Source organism: Orycteropus afer, unplaced genomic scaffold (assembly GCF_000298275.1).
Source record: "Orycteropus afer afer isolate SDZICR_OR568_19922 unplaced genomic scaffold, OryAfe1.0 scaffold00026, whole genome shotgun sequence".
NCBI lineage: Eukaryota > Metazoa > Chordata > Mammalia > Tubulidentata > Orycteropodidae > Orycteropus > Orycteropus afer.
The window spans coordinates 7,744,428-7,759,095 of record NW_006921613.1 but is presented as its reverse complement, the minus strand read 5'-3'; positions in this window follow the sequence as shown (position 1 = coordinate 7,759,095).

Genomic DNA, 14,668 nt, shown 5'->3' with positions numbered 1-14,668 from the left:
GCAAATTCTTCTGCTAGTTGGGGTTTAGTCCAAATCTGCATCCTTTCCTTCAAGGCTCAGGGGTCTAAGATTATCTTCTTTGTCTGTGTTAATTGGTTTCCCTTTTCTTTGTTGAAGAGGGTCTGTGCAATCCTTCTGCCTAGTCCGCCATCTTGCCCCGCCTCTTGAGTTCTTTCAGCTTGAGAAATGCTGAGCTTATTCTTTCCTTTTGGTTTTCTAACACTGAGTCCTTGCACATTTCATTATAATACTCTACTTTGTCTTCTTGAGTTGCTCTTTGAAATTTTCTGTTCAGCTCTTTTACTTCACCATTTCTTCCATTCACTTTAGCTACTTGTCTTAGTCCTCTAGTGCTGCTATAACAGAAATACCATAAGTGGATGGCTTTTACAAAACAGCAATTTATTCTCTTACAGTTTAGGAGTCTAGAAATCTGAATTCAGAGTACTGGCTCTAGGGGCTAGGTGAAGGCCCCTTGACCTTGGGCCTCAGCTTTGCCTCTTGTTCCAGGCCCACAGGAGCTGGAGGCATCTTCTGATTTACCCCGCTGCTGGCTACAGAGGCTGATGAACCCAAGATCGACAGGTTAAATGGCACAATGCTAAGATCAGCAGGCAACATGACAGGTCACTGATTCAAGTCCAGGAACAATCCCAAGATCAGCAGGCAACATGGCCCAAAATACGCCAAAAAGCTAGAGACTTTTCCCAAAGTTTCTCCATATATACTGGAAATAGGCCACACCCAGAAGGCAATGGATAAACTGCTCATTAGCAGATTCAACCATGGAGTTGATTACACCACATCCAATCTCATCATGGGGAATAATGACATCCAGTTGCCAAGCCACTCAAAATCATAGCCCAGCCAAGTTGACATACAACCTTAACTATCATACTACTCTATATTCAAGAGCGAGTTTCAGAGTCTCTTCTGACATCCATTTTGGTATTTTCTTTCTTTCCTGTCTTTTTAATGACCTTTTGCTGTCTTCCTGTATGATGTTCTCAGTGTCATCCTGTAACTTGTCTGGTGTTCAGTTACCAGTATTCAATGCATCAAATCTATTCTTCAGATGGTTTCTAAATTCAGATAGATTGTATTCAAGTTCACTTTGGCTGTTGTGGACTTGCTTTAATGTTAATGTATTTTACTTAACACAATATATCCAAAATGTTATCGTTTCAGCATGTAATCAATTTAAAATTTATTAATGAGATGTTTTACATTCTTTATTTTCGTACTGAGTCTTTGAAATCTCATGTGATTTTATACTTTTGGCTCTTCTTGATTCAGACTAGCCATATTTCAAGTGATCAATAGCTTGTGGCTTAAAAGTTAATGGCTAGACAACTCAGGGGGCAGGAGTGCATGGAGGGATGGACATGGGGAAGAGGTAACTATCAGGAGGAAGTGGGAGGGGAGCTATTGCATTAGGGTAAATTGTAATCAGTGTCATGAGCAATATGTGAACTGCTGTACGGAAAGTGAATTTGCTCTGTAAACTTTCACCCAAATCACAATAATAATAATAATAAAAGTTAATGGCTAGTGACTTTTAGATTGGACTGCCTAACTCTAGAATATAAATGGTACTCCTCTAGGAGTAACAAGTAAAAAGAAACTTAATAGAAAAAATTGGGCAGTTAATGGAAGAGGAAACCTGAAATATTAAGAGATATTCAAACTCAAAAAGAAATATTAAAAAAAAAAAAAACTTTACAAAACACAGTATTACATTCTAAACCAAAATCCACAGCTGTCAAATTGATTAAGACTCATAGTGACCTAAAGGACAGAGTAGAACTGCCCACATTTTCACTATCAGCTAAACTCAACACAAATTTCATGGTCATTTCCAGGCTAGATATTTCTCTCTTTCTAGTTTTTCTCATTTCTACCACCATCATTCCTTCCATCTTTAAGACTTGAACACTTGTGGTTATCTTTGATTTTTCCCTCTCCTCCTTAATATCTAGGCAATTGTCAAGACTTACTGCTTTTATTTTGAACATCATTTCTATCCTAATCCCATTGTTGTTGGGTGCTGTTGAGTCAATTCAGATGCATAGTGACCCCCTGTGACAGAGTCAACTGCCCCACAGGGTTTACAAGACTGTAAATCTTTACATTAGCAGACTGTCTTATCTTTCTCCCACAGAGCTGATCAAACTGCTGACCGTTTTGGTTACCAATTGAGAGCTTAACCACTGCACTACCAGACTTCCTTAATTATTTAGTACTTAGTGTTTTCATTTTCCTGTTGGAATGAAAAAAAAATTTTGCATTTGCAAGAACCTTTAATGGTCCAGTCTAGCCAAAGGAGTAACCTCCTGCCATTGAATAAAGTCTTTTTTTGTTGTTTGTTTTCTCACCCACTTTATTAGTCTTCAATAATTTAGGACAGAAAAACTTTTCCCATCCATAGCTGTTGTAAAGTGCATGGTCCAGGAATGCAGTGGATTTGTTGCACAGTCTCTTGCTCCCTGGTATTATAGTTTTTTCCTTAAAATGCTACCTTTTTTTTTTTTTTTTAACTTTTATTGTGGTGAAAATATAGATAATGAGACATCCACCAACATAACAGCTTCCACATTTACAGCTCGTTGAGTCAATTCTGACTCATAGTGACCCTATAGGACAGAGTAGAACTGCCTATAGGGTTTCCAAGGCTGTAAATCTTCACGGAAGGAGACCACCTCATCTTTCTCCCATGTAGCAGCTCGTGGGTTGGAATGGCTGAACTTTATGGTTAGCAGCCCAATGTTTTAATCCCAGCACCACCAGGACTCCTATCCAAAGGAGTAGGAAGGTGGAATCCTTGACTGAGAATTTATTGCATATTCCACTGTTAAATAACCATAGTTAAATTCTTTCTTACATGGAACTGAAATTTTTTTTGGTCATATAAACTATTAACACCATTGCTGATTTCAGCTTGGTGTTCCTGTAAATTAAGAAAATCTTTGAGATATATAATCTGTGCTTTTATCTAGCAGGTAGTCCTTCAACATTTGTGGCACCTGAGACTTGGTAAAGGTGCCTTCAATGTCTTTATCTTGGTTGTTGATAAAAATTTGAAAGAGAGCAGTATCAAAGACAGGCACTCTATTAGACTCATATATCCAGATACAGCTATTGGATATGATTACTTAACCAGATATGAGTCACTTAATCATTTGCATTTCATATATTTTCCAAAATGATGATGTGGGAGAATTTGTGAAAAGCTTTGCTGAAATCAAGATATACTGAGTCTGTGATATTCTCTTGAGCTACTGATGTGGTTGTCCTATCAAAAAGAAAATAGGTTAGTTTAGCATAGTTTGTTCTTAATGAATCCATGTCAACTGCTGATTACCACGTGCCTTTTTAAATGTTCACAACCCAACTGTTCAATAAGCCATTCTGGACTTTTCCTAGTGACTAGATTCAAGCTTTGTAGTTTATAATTTCCAGAAGCTACACTATTTTCTTCTTTTGAAAGTCAGAACCCTTGACCATTTTCACCCTTGTACCACCTGTTATCTTCTTTGTGAATTTGCAAAGCTTGTTGGCAGTAGACTGTGAGAACCGTACATTTGTGGATTATTCCTCAGCTGGGAGCATGCTTTGTCTGGGCCTAGGCATAGGAACAATTTTGAAGTATAATCCTTTTTTTTTTTTTTTGACTGTCTCTTATCCTTACCACTTCTTTTCCCCTCAATTTGCATTTTATATTTTTAGATTATGGAAATTAAATATGCTCATCATAAAACTATACAAATATTACAGAAAAATACAAAGTAAAAATAAAATTCTCCCTCTTTATCAATCCTAATGACTAGTGTTAACAGATTGGAAAGTAGCCTTCCAGGCATTTTTCATGTGTTAACAGACATAGTCTTATATAACTTTTAAATGAGATCACACCCTTCATACTGTACCGCAATTTATTTTTTCACCTAACAATGTATCATTAACATGGTTTTGTGTATGCCATAAAGCTATCTTATTTTTTCAATGATTACATGGTATACTTTTGTAAACATTGCAAAAACACACCCTTGTGTATGCATCTATCTTCCTTCATCTCTTTTCTTATGAGAGTACAGGCCTTGAGACTAAAGAGAAAATTGTAGGTACGTAGGTATTTCTTAAAGAAAATAAGAACAAGTGGTCTGCTTTGTCCCAAGGACTCTTTAAAACAAACAAATAAACAAAACTGTTGCTGTTAAGTCAGTTCTGACTCAAAGTGACCCTATAAGGCAGAGCAGAACTGCCTCATAGGGTTTCCAAGGTGTTCTGGTTACCTAGTGCTGCTCTGGCAAGAAATATACCACAAATGGGATGGCATTAACAAACAGGAGCTTATTCTCTTACAATTTGGAGGCTTTAAGTCCAAGTTCAAAGTACTAGGTTCTAGGGGCTGGGTAAAAGCCACTCAACCTTGGGGTCCAGCTCTGCCTCCTGCTCCCAGCCCATTGGAGCTAGAGGCGTTTCTTCACTCAGACAGCTGCTGGCTGCTTAGACCGAGAAGCCCCAAAGTTGACAAGTAAAAAGGCACAGTCCTGATGTTACCAAACCACATGGCAGGCCATTAACTTAATTTCATTGTAAGTCCAAGGTCGGCAGAGCATGGCAGGCTGCTGAGCGACGACATGGCTACATGCAAAGTCCAAGCGTGCCATAGGCTAGAGAGCCAAAAAAGCTGCTGCTTATATAGCCCAAAGCTGCTGCTTATATAGGGGAAGTAGACCACATACCAAAAGGCAGCTAGTCAGCTGCTTGTGGTAGATCCCACCATGGAGTTGATTAACAGTCTCATCATGGGGAATAACTACTACCAGCTGCCCAGCCACTCACTCAACCAGGCCCAGCCAAGTTGACACATAAACATAACTACCACACAAGGCTATAAATCTTTACTAAAGAAGATTGCCACATTTTTCTCCTGCAGAGGGACTGGTGGGTTTGAACAATTGACCTTTTAGTTAACACCCAAGCACTTAACCACTGGCCACCAGGGCTCCAAGGGCTATTAAGTACATGTTATTATTATTACCGGCCATCAAGTCAGCCCCCAACTCATGGCAACTTTGTGCACAATGTTGAGGATCAGACTACTGTGATTCACCGTGTTCATTGGCTGACGTTCTGCCAGGCCTTTCTTTCTAGTCTGGAAGCTCCACTGAGTTCTGTTCGCTATCATAGCAATGCACAAGCCTCTACTGGCAGAGGGGTTGTGGCTGTGCACAGATGCATTGGCTGGATATCCAACCGGGTCTCCCACATGGAAGCGAGAATTCTACCATTGAACCACCATTGCCTCCTTAAGTATATGTTTTAATGGTTCATGATACTTTTCACATTTCACTTGATCTTCACATAAATACATGAAGTCAATAGTCCAGACAATCAAATCATACCTGTTTTATAAAGTCTCAGATAGATTAAGTATACTGCCTCAAGCCACACAGCTAGTTTGGGACAGAGTGAGGTTAGAATCCAAGCCTTCTGTCTTCTAGTTGGCTGCTCATTACAGTGTGGACAGCTGCACCTGGTGTCTGCATATGGGAGGAGACTAGAGCTACAGGGAGAAAAAAAAAACCAAAAAAAAAAAAAAAACAACCCAAACTATAGTGATTCACAGGGAACTTGGGACAATGGTTGTCAGGAATGTGCTGTGTCAGCCAGTTGGTAGAATACTGAGCAGTGTTGGTTTGGGTAGTTTGTCTATATGGTGAGAAACAAAGAGAAGGAAAGTCTCTGCGTGAGTTTTTTAGGTATATCAGTGATTTTTGTTCCCCAGTAGATACAGTCATCATATTCATATGTGTTTACATAAGTATAAGGCTGTGATTTTTGCCAATCTACACTTTAGAATCACTTGAGGAGCTTTAAGAAATACCCACTGGACCCTCAAACACCAGTATTCTGACTCAATTGTCTGGGGTGGAAAGCTTCCAGGGGGATTCTGCTAAGTAATTAGGGGTAAAAATTGTAGAATGCGAAGCTAATCTGAATGGTGTAGAATGGGAAGGTAATCTGAATTGTGAGTGAATTAAGCACTGTTCTCAGGGAGAAATAATTTCCCACTTAACCTGCAAGTTCTTTGGCCTATCAGAAAGATTTCTAACTTCTTAAATTTTTAGACACACTTCTACTCGGCATGGAAAAAAAAAATCCATTGCCGTCAAATGGATTATAACTCCTAGCAACCCTATTGGACAGGCTAGAACTGTCCCATAGGGTTTTTTAAATTTATTTTTCCATATACTTAAAGAATGTTGATGGGCTCTGGATTGGGATTGCATTGAATGTATAGATTGCTTTGGGTAGAACTGACATTTTCACAATCTTCCTATCCACGAGCATGGGATGTTCTTCCATATATGTAGATCTCTTATGGTTTCTTGAAGTAGTTTTTTATAGTTTTCTTTGTATAGGTCTTTTGTGTCCATTGTAAGATTTATTCCCAAGTATTTTTTTTTTTTGGTAGCTATTATAAACAATATTGATTTCCTTATTTCTTTTTCAGCAATCTCTTTGCTGATGTAGAGGACTCTAACTGATTTTTGGATGTTGATCTTGTATCCTGCCATGATGCTAAATCTCTAATTATTTCCAGTAGATTTTTGACTGAGTCTCTTGGGTTTTCTAGGTATAGGATCATATCATCAGCAAATAGGGATAGTTTGACTTCTTCCTTACCAATTTGGATGCCTTTGATTTCCCTTTTTGCCTTATTGCCCTGGCTAGGACTTCCAGTACAATGTTGAATAGAAGTGGTGATAGAGGGCATCCTTGTCTGGTTCCTTTTCACAAGAGGAATAGTTTCTCTCTCTCTCCATTGAGTATAATGTTGGCTGTTTGTTTTGCATAGATTCCCATTATGATATGGAGGAATGTCCCTTCTATTTCTATTTTGCTGAGAGTTTTGATCAGGAATGGGTGTTGGATTTTATCAAATGACTTTTCTGCATCAATTGATATGATCATGTAGTTCTCCTTTGTTTTATTTATGAAGTGGATAACTCTGATTATTTTTCTAATGTTGAACCATGCTTGCATACCTGATATGAACCCCACTTGGTCATAATGAATGATTTTCTTGATATGTTGTTGGAGTCTATTGGCTACGATTTTGTTGAAGAATTTTGTATCTATATTCATGAGGGATATTGGTCTGTAGTTTTCCTTTTGAGTGATGTCTTTGCCTGGTTTTGGTATCAAGGTTATGCTTGTTTCATAAAATGAATTAGGGAGGATTCCATCCTTTTCTATGTTTTGGAATAGTTTGAGTAGGAATGGTATCAATTCTTCTCTGAATGTTTGGTAGAATCCTCCAGTGAAACCGTCTGGGCCAGGACTGTTTTTTGTTGGTAATTTTTTGATAACGCATTCAATTTCTTGTTTTTTAGGGATCTGTTCAATCTTCCCACATCAGTCTGTGTTAGTTTAGGTGAGTGGTATGTTTTTAGAAATCTGTCCATTTCTTCCAGATTTTTAAATTTGTTGGAGTACAGTTCTTCATAGTATCCTGATATTATCCTTTTTATTTCAGTTGGTTCTGTTGTGATGCCACCCATTTTGTTTTTTATTCATGTTACTTGTGTTCTTTCCCTCTTTTCCTTTGTTAAATTTGCCAGTGGTTTGTCAATTTTATTAATCTTTTCAAAAAACCAACTTCCGGTCTTGTTGATTTTTTCTATAGCCCTACTATTTTCTGTTTCGTTGATTTCTGTTCGAATCTTGATTATTTCCTTTCTTCTGGTGACTGTAGCCTTGCTGTTCTTCTTCTAATTGTTGGAGATGTTGGTTTTAAGTGTTGATTTTGGCTCTTTTTCCTTTTTTGATGTGTGCATTTATTGCTATTAACTGGCCTGTGATCACTGCTTTTGTTGTGTCCCAAAGATTTTGGTATGTTGTGTTTTCATTCTTGCTTGATTCAAGGAATTTTTGAATTTCAATTTTTATTTCTTCCCTTACCCAGTCTTTCTCAAGGAGAGTGTTGTTCAGTTTCCATGTGTTTACTCTTTTTCTGTTTATCTTCCTATTGTTGATTTCTAATTTGTTAGCATTATGATCTGAGAAGATGCTTTGCAGTATTTCAATGTTTTTAAATTTATGAAGGCTTGCTTTATGGCCTAACATATGGTCTATCCTGGAAAATGTTCCATGTGCACTGGAAAAGAATGTATATTGTGCTGTTCTTGGGTGAAGTGCTCTGTAGATGTCTTAAGGTCAAGTTGGTGGATTGTATTGTTTGGGGCTCTTTCATTGGGTTCATAGATATTTATTATGGTTATATCTTCATGTTCAATTGATCCTTTAATCATTATATAATGTCCTTCTTTGTCTCATATGGTGGTTTTTGTCTTAACTGCCCCATAGAATTTTGAAGGCTGTATCTTTATGAAAGCATACTGCCACATCTTTCTCCCTTCCATCATCTGGTGGGTTTGAACTGCTGATCTTTCAGTTAGTGCCCGAGTGCTTAACCAGTGCATCACCAGGACTCCTTGTTGTTATTGTTATTATGTACTGTTGAGTCAGACCTGACTCACAGTGACCCCTCCTTGAGTTTCCGAGGCAATATCACTACGGAAGTAGATTACCTAACCTTCCTTCCGAGGAGTGGCTAGTGGGTTTGAACCACCAGCCTTCTGGTTAGTGGTCAAATGCCTTAGACACGACACCACCAGAGCTCCCCAAGGGCTCTTAAGTACGTGTTATTATTGTTAGCTGCCATCAGGTGGGGCCCCAACTCAAGTATAAGGACCCCATGAAGAATGTTGTGGATCAGAACACGTTCTATCTTGTAGGCTGGTCTTTTTCACTTATGCCTGAAATATTTTTGTTCCTCATTGTGTGAAGATGCTTTGGTCTGCAAGTAACAGAAAACCCAACTCAAGGAAATTTGAAAAATAAGGAAATTAATCTCACATTGGAAAAGTTAAGAGTTCAGATGACTCATGGGTTGGTTAATTCAGCAGCTCAAATATGCCAATGATATCTTATGCTCTGCCATCCTTAGTGTGTTCACTTTATCTTTGGTTAACTCCTTTTCTGGTTCCAAGACTGCTCCTGTAACTCCAGACATGCGTCCAGAAATTAAGTCCAAAAGAAAAAGAAACTATCTTTTCCTGTAACTCTCTTAGAAGTAAGAAAGTTGTCTCAGAAACCCCTAAGGCAAACTTCTCCTTACATCTCATTGGCTAGAATTACACATATGCCCATGTCCAAACTAATCACTGGCAAGGGGAGTTCAACAACCATGATTAATTCAGTCAGATCAGTGGTTCTCAAAGTTCAAATCACCCAGAATGCATTTAAATATCTTGGTGTCCAGGCAGTAAATTGATCCAATTAAATAGCAATCTCTAGGGAATTTATCTCTAGAACCAATAATTTAAAAAAATTAAAACAAGAAACAGCTTTTTTAAGACACAATTCACAAATGATTCACCTATTTAAAGTATACAATTCAGTGGTTATAGTATGTTCACAGACTTTTACAACCATTACCACAAACACTACAACAGAAAATTCAACTAAAATTGGCTTAAACAGCAAAGAGGAATTATGGGTTGTTTAACTGGGAAGTTCAGTAGTAGAATGGGATTCAGAGTCAGTTGATCCAGCATTCAACAATACTGTCAAAGACCTAGTTTCATTCTCTCTCTTTATTCTACCATCCATGTTTGGTTCCAGCATTCCAGGAGGAGTCTTAAATTTCACATTGATTGAACTGGTTTAGGTCACATGCGTATGCCTGAACCAGTGATTGTGGCTAGATAAATGGAATGTTCTAATTGGCTTTAAGCCAACCTGGGACCACCCTGGAACCGGCATTTGAGTGGTGGAAAATGAGTTGTTGTTGGGATGTTCAGCTTCTCATAATGCACATGAACTACATGGGGGAGAGGTAGCTATCAAGTATAAATCTAGGTTTTTTTCTCAGAACAAATGAAAGAGTGTACAGTGAAAAGTAATCCTCTCCACAAGCCTTTGGCTTCCTAGTTCTCACTAGAAGCCACCATATTTACCAGTTTTTAGATATGTTTTGTGCATATACACGTATTTAAGGAGCTTTGGTGGCGTAGTGCCTAAGGCATTTGACTGCTAACCAGAAGGTTGGTGGTTCAAACCCACCAGCCACTCCACGGAAGGAAGGCTGGGCAATCTACTTCTGTAAAGATTTATCACCTTGGAAACCCAATGGGGGTTGCTATGAGTTGGAATCCACTAGATGGCAATGACTTTGGTTTGGTTTGTACATGTATTTATTTCTCTCCTTTTAAAAATAAAAGTACAACAGAAATCATACTATGTTATTCCCACAGTACCATTTAACACTATGCTTTGGAAAACATTCCACATCAGTCCCTTGTAGTATGGTACTTAATTTTGTCTCCCCTCCCCATAGGACTCATTATGTGACATACTACAATATATTTTACTTATTTGTTGTTTATCATTCCCATTTAGAATTAAACTCCATATGCAGGGATTTTTTTTTTTTTTTTTTTAATTTTTATTTAATTTTTATTGGAAGGAAGATGGGGCAATGTACTTCCGTAGTGATACTGCCTCGGAAACCCAAGGAGGGGTCGCTATGAGTCCGGGCTGAGTCGACAGCACGTAACAACAACAACAATTGTGATTTGGGTGAAAGCTTTCAGAGCAAATTCTTTTTCCACACAGCAGTTCATATACATTTTGTTTCATGACATTGACTGCAATCCCCACAATGTAATAGCTGTCTTCCCACTTCCTCTCTGTAGTTACCTGACCCGGCCCGCAGGTCAATCAACGGAGACCCTGAGGGAGGGAGTGAGGAAGATGGGACAGAAGACACGAGAAACCGAGACAAGACAGGAATTCTGATCAAGTCTCAGCTTTATTAGATTCAGAGCGAAGTATATATACTAAAAGTGACGTTTTTCAAAAGGCAGTTACATAAGGTGGTGTTGGACGTTAATGATTGGTACAAAAGGCAGGTTTAAAAATAACAGGCGTCTAATAGGTAGAAAAAGGGCGCGAGTACAGATCTGGCAAAAGCTGATTGGTGAGGTTTTGGGACTTTCCAGTTTCTTCTAAAGGGGAAGTCCCTCCTCGAGCCTTTTTAGTCCTCTAACAAAGAGGGCTTCTCTGATTGGTGCTGGAAAGTTCAATGCATCTTTCGAAAAATTAAGGCGTGGGTAGTGCAGTAAGGGTCAGGGCGGGAAGTAAAGGAAAGATTTAAGTAAAGGCCTTCTTGTTTGTCAAAGACTGCTGTCTCCAAGATAAGCAACTCATGGGGCATAAATCCTGGCTCCCCACAGTTACCTTTTCCCTGTGTCCTTTCCTATGCATTCCTAATCCCTGAGCTATCTCCCTGTGCAAATACTGCACTTCTGTTTTCCCGTGATTGATCATTCTAAGGAGTATATCTACTGGTATAAATGTTCACTCTATGTGCCTGTCTGTGTCTATTGTTTGTCTGGAAGCCATGGGAGTGAGTTCAATTCCAGGCCTGAGGATAACTAGGGGTCATAGTCTCAGGGGTTTCACCAGACTCTATCAGACCAGTAAACTTGGTCTTGTTTTATGATTTTGAGTTTTGTTCCACGTTGTTCTCCCACTCTATCCAGAATCTCCAAGGCAGGGATTTTTGCCTGCTTGATTCATTGTTTTCTCCCCAGAATAATGTCTAGAATATTCAATAAACATTGCTGACTGACTCGCTATCTTTACTGATAGTAAGCTCAATGAGGGCAAGGACTGTTTGGTTCATCACTTCTATCACTAAAGACTAGCATAAAGGAGGCAGAATAGATTTTCAATAATTTGCTGAACAAATTCATCAGCATTTTGTCTTCATAGAGAAGTCAGACCATACTTTCAATCATTAAATTCTTGTGTGTGTGTGTGTGTATACAATAAATAAATATTTATTTATTTAATGTTGCTGTTGTTGTTATGTGCTGTCAGTCAGACCTGACTCATAGTGACCCCTCTTTGGGTTCTGAGGCGGTTCAAACCCACCAGCCACTCCTCGGAAGGAAGGTTGGGCAATCTACTTCTGTAGTGATACTGCCTCGGCAACCCAAAGAGTGGTCGCTATGAGTCGGGTCCGACTTGATGCACATAACAACAACAACAACAATTAATCAATAAAAGGAAAAAATTCCTAGTATAACCAATTCATTGAATGTGCTGAGCTGAGGCTCCAATCAAGAAATGCTTTTATATTTTCACCCATGCTGTCAGATCTCCCCCTCCACCCCTTGGCAATATCTGGAGATGTCCCATAGCTTTCTAGTCGTTCTGGGTTTTTAGAACACCTTCAATTTAGATATTAAGAAATCTAGTCTAGTCTTAGGCAAAACAATAATCTTGTATCCAATTTAAATCTTCCCCATCCCCCAGATCAGGCTTGATTGGTACCTTCACATTGATGAAGGAGAGGTCAGACATGGTCTATTTCTTTTTTCCTTCTATTGTACCTTTACCTCCTCTGCTGGTTCTAGCTCCTTTAGGGTTGTTATTGTGTGTCGTGGAGTCAATTCCAAGTCATAGTCAACCTGTAGGGCAGAGTAGAACTGTTCCATATGGTTTCCTAGGCTGTAATCTTTACGGAAGCAAATCGCCAGGTCTTTTCCCCTGTGGAGCAGCTGGTGGGTTTGAAGCATTGCCTTCTAGTTAGTAGCTGAGCACTTTAACTATTGTACCACTAAGGCTCCTTTCCTTCAGGGTAGGGTGAATTGAATGGATGACAGGTAAATGATCAAAAAAACAAACCCATTGCCCTTGAGTGATAACGACCCTTTAGGACAGAGTAGAATTGCCCCATAAGGTTCTAAGGCTGTAATCTTTATGGAAGCAGATATATCTTTCTCCAGTGGAGCAGCTGATGAGTTCAAATCCCTGATCTTTCAATTAGCAGCAAATCACTTTAGCCACTGCTCCACAAGGGCTCCTTGGAAATGGCCAAAAGCTGGTGCTATTTATAATTTTCTCTTGTTTGTGGAATGTCCTCTGTAACGGTAGAGGTCCAAATATCTTTCATTTGTGGAGCATTTTATGGGTTCTTTGGTGAGCCTGTGGTGGTACCTCCACACACACTTTTCTGCGCCAAAGGCAATCCTTTCTTGGGCTTTCCTTTGGTGATACATCTCTTACCTTTTGTCTTTTAGTTGTACATTCCCTCTTTTTTTGGGGGTTGGGGGCTGTCACATAGTGGTCCATCCCTCTAGATAAAATTCTTCAAACAGCCCAAATGGGGTTTGCATTTGGCCTGGGCAACCCAGGCAGTCTTGCCTTGCCAAATGGTGAAAGTACAGCAGGACCAGCTCTGACTTGTCTCTCCTCTTGCTGTCATGGTTGTTGTTATGTGCCGTCGAGTCGGCCCCGACTCATAGTGACCCCTCCTTGGGTTTCCGAGACACTACGGAAGTAGGATTGCCCAACCTTCCTTCCGAGGAGTGGCTGGTGGGTTTGAACCGCCAGCCTTCTGGTTAGCAGACAAGTGCTTTAGCCACTATGCTAGCTGTAGCCAATCTCCAGCCTTCAGACATCTCCAGATAAAGAGCAAACATCAAAGTACGCAACAGGCTCCTGAGACACTTAGCAAGTTCTTCCAGAAACTCCCTCAGTCTCTGTTTGCACTTACAGTAGCCTGGGGCAGGCCTAAGAATTTCTGTCACTCAATTAGCATTCAGTAAAGGAGTTAGATGCTAGTCATTCCTGTTGCTGGCAATCCCAGGGCTTGTGAAGTTTCTCATGGAACTTTACATACTTGGTTTAGGGGAGAGTATGGGGAAAAGAATAGAACTTTTGCTAGTCCAGATGACTTTGTATGAATTAGAAAAAAGACCTTTTCCTTGAGATATGTTACTGCCATCTGCTGGAAAATTGTCATAATACAATACAAACCCTATGGGGTGAATGGTGTCCCCTGAAGTTGCAATATATACCTAACACAGCTATAAGGTGCATTTCCAATGAGAAAAATTTCAATAACCTCTACTTCTGTGAATTCCCTTCAATGACTCCTTCCCTAATGGCTCTTTACCCTTCTCATATATAGATTACATGTGGATAAGGGTTGGTTGGTTTGTCTGAATTCTGCAAGGAATTACCTAGCATTTTTTTTTTTTTTCTCCCAAAGTGGTAGTATTCATTGCTTTGTCTTCATGTCTGGATTTTTCAGATGAAGTTCTGAGAAAACATAAAAGTCTCATTTACTTCTTATTGTTACCATTGCTAGCCTACTGTTAGGCAGAGTGCAAAGATAACTTTTGAAGAATCCAGAAAATAACAACTCTTTCAAGGTATAAAATAATTACAGTAAACTTTTCCTAACCTACAGGATTAGATTAACCAAACTCATGGGAAATATAACTAAATATGTACTTAGTTATACATAGCCAATAACCAAGAATGTGTGGAAGAATCTAAAAGTACTACTTGCATTTTAGAGCCAAAAACATAATAAATAGGTATTTGATGAATGAGAAAATGAGTGAATGAACGGCCTAATAGAGGCCATCTGAGAATTTATTTATCTACAGTCATTTGTTCTAATTCATGAACATATTTCTGTGAGAATCTGCCCCATACCAGTGAAAATCACTCACACTGGGGTCCATGAGTGAATGATTGTTTCACAGTTGCTTTCCAGTAAACAGTAGGATTCTGT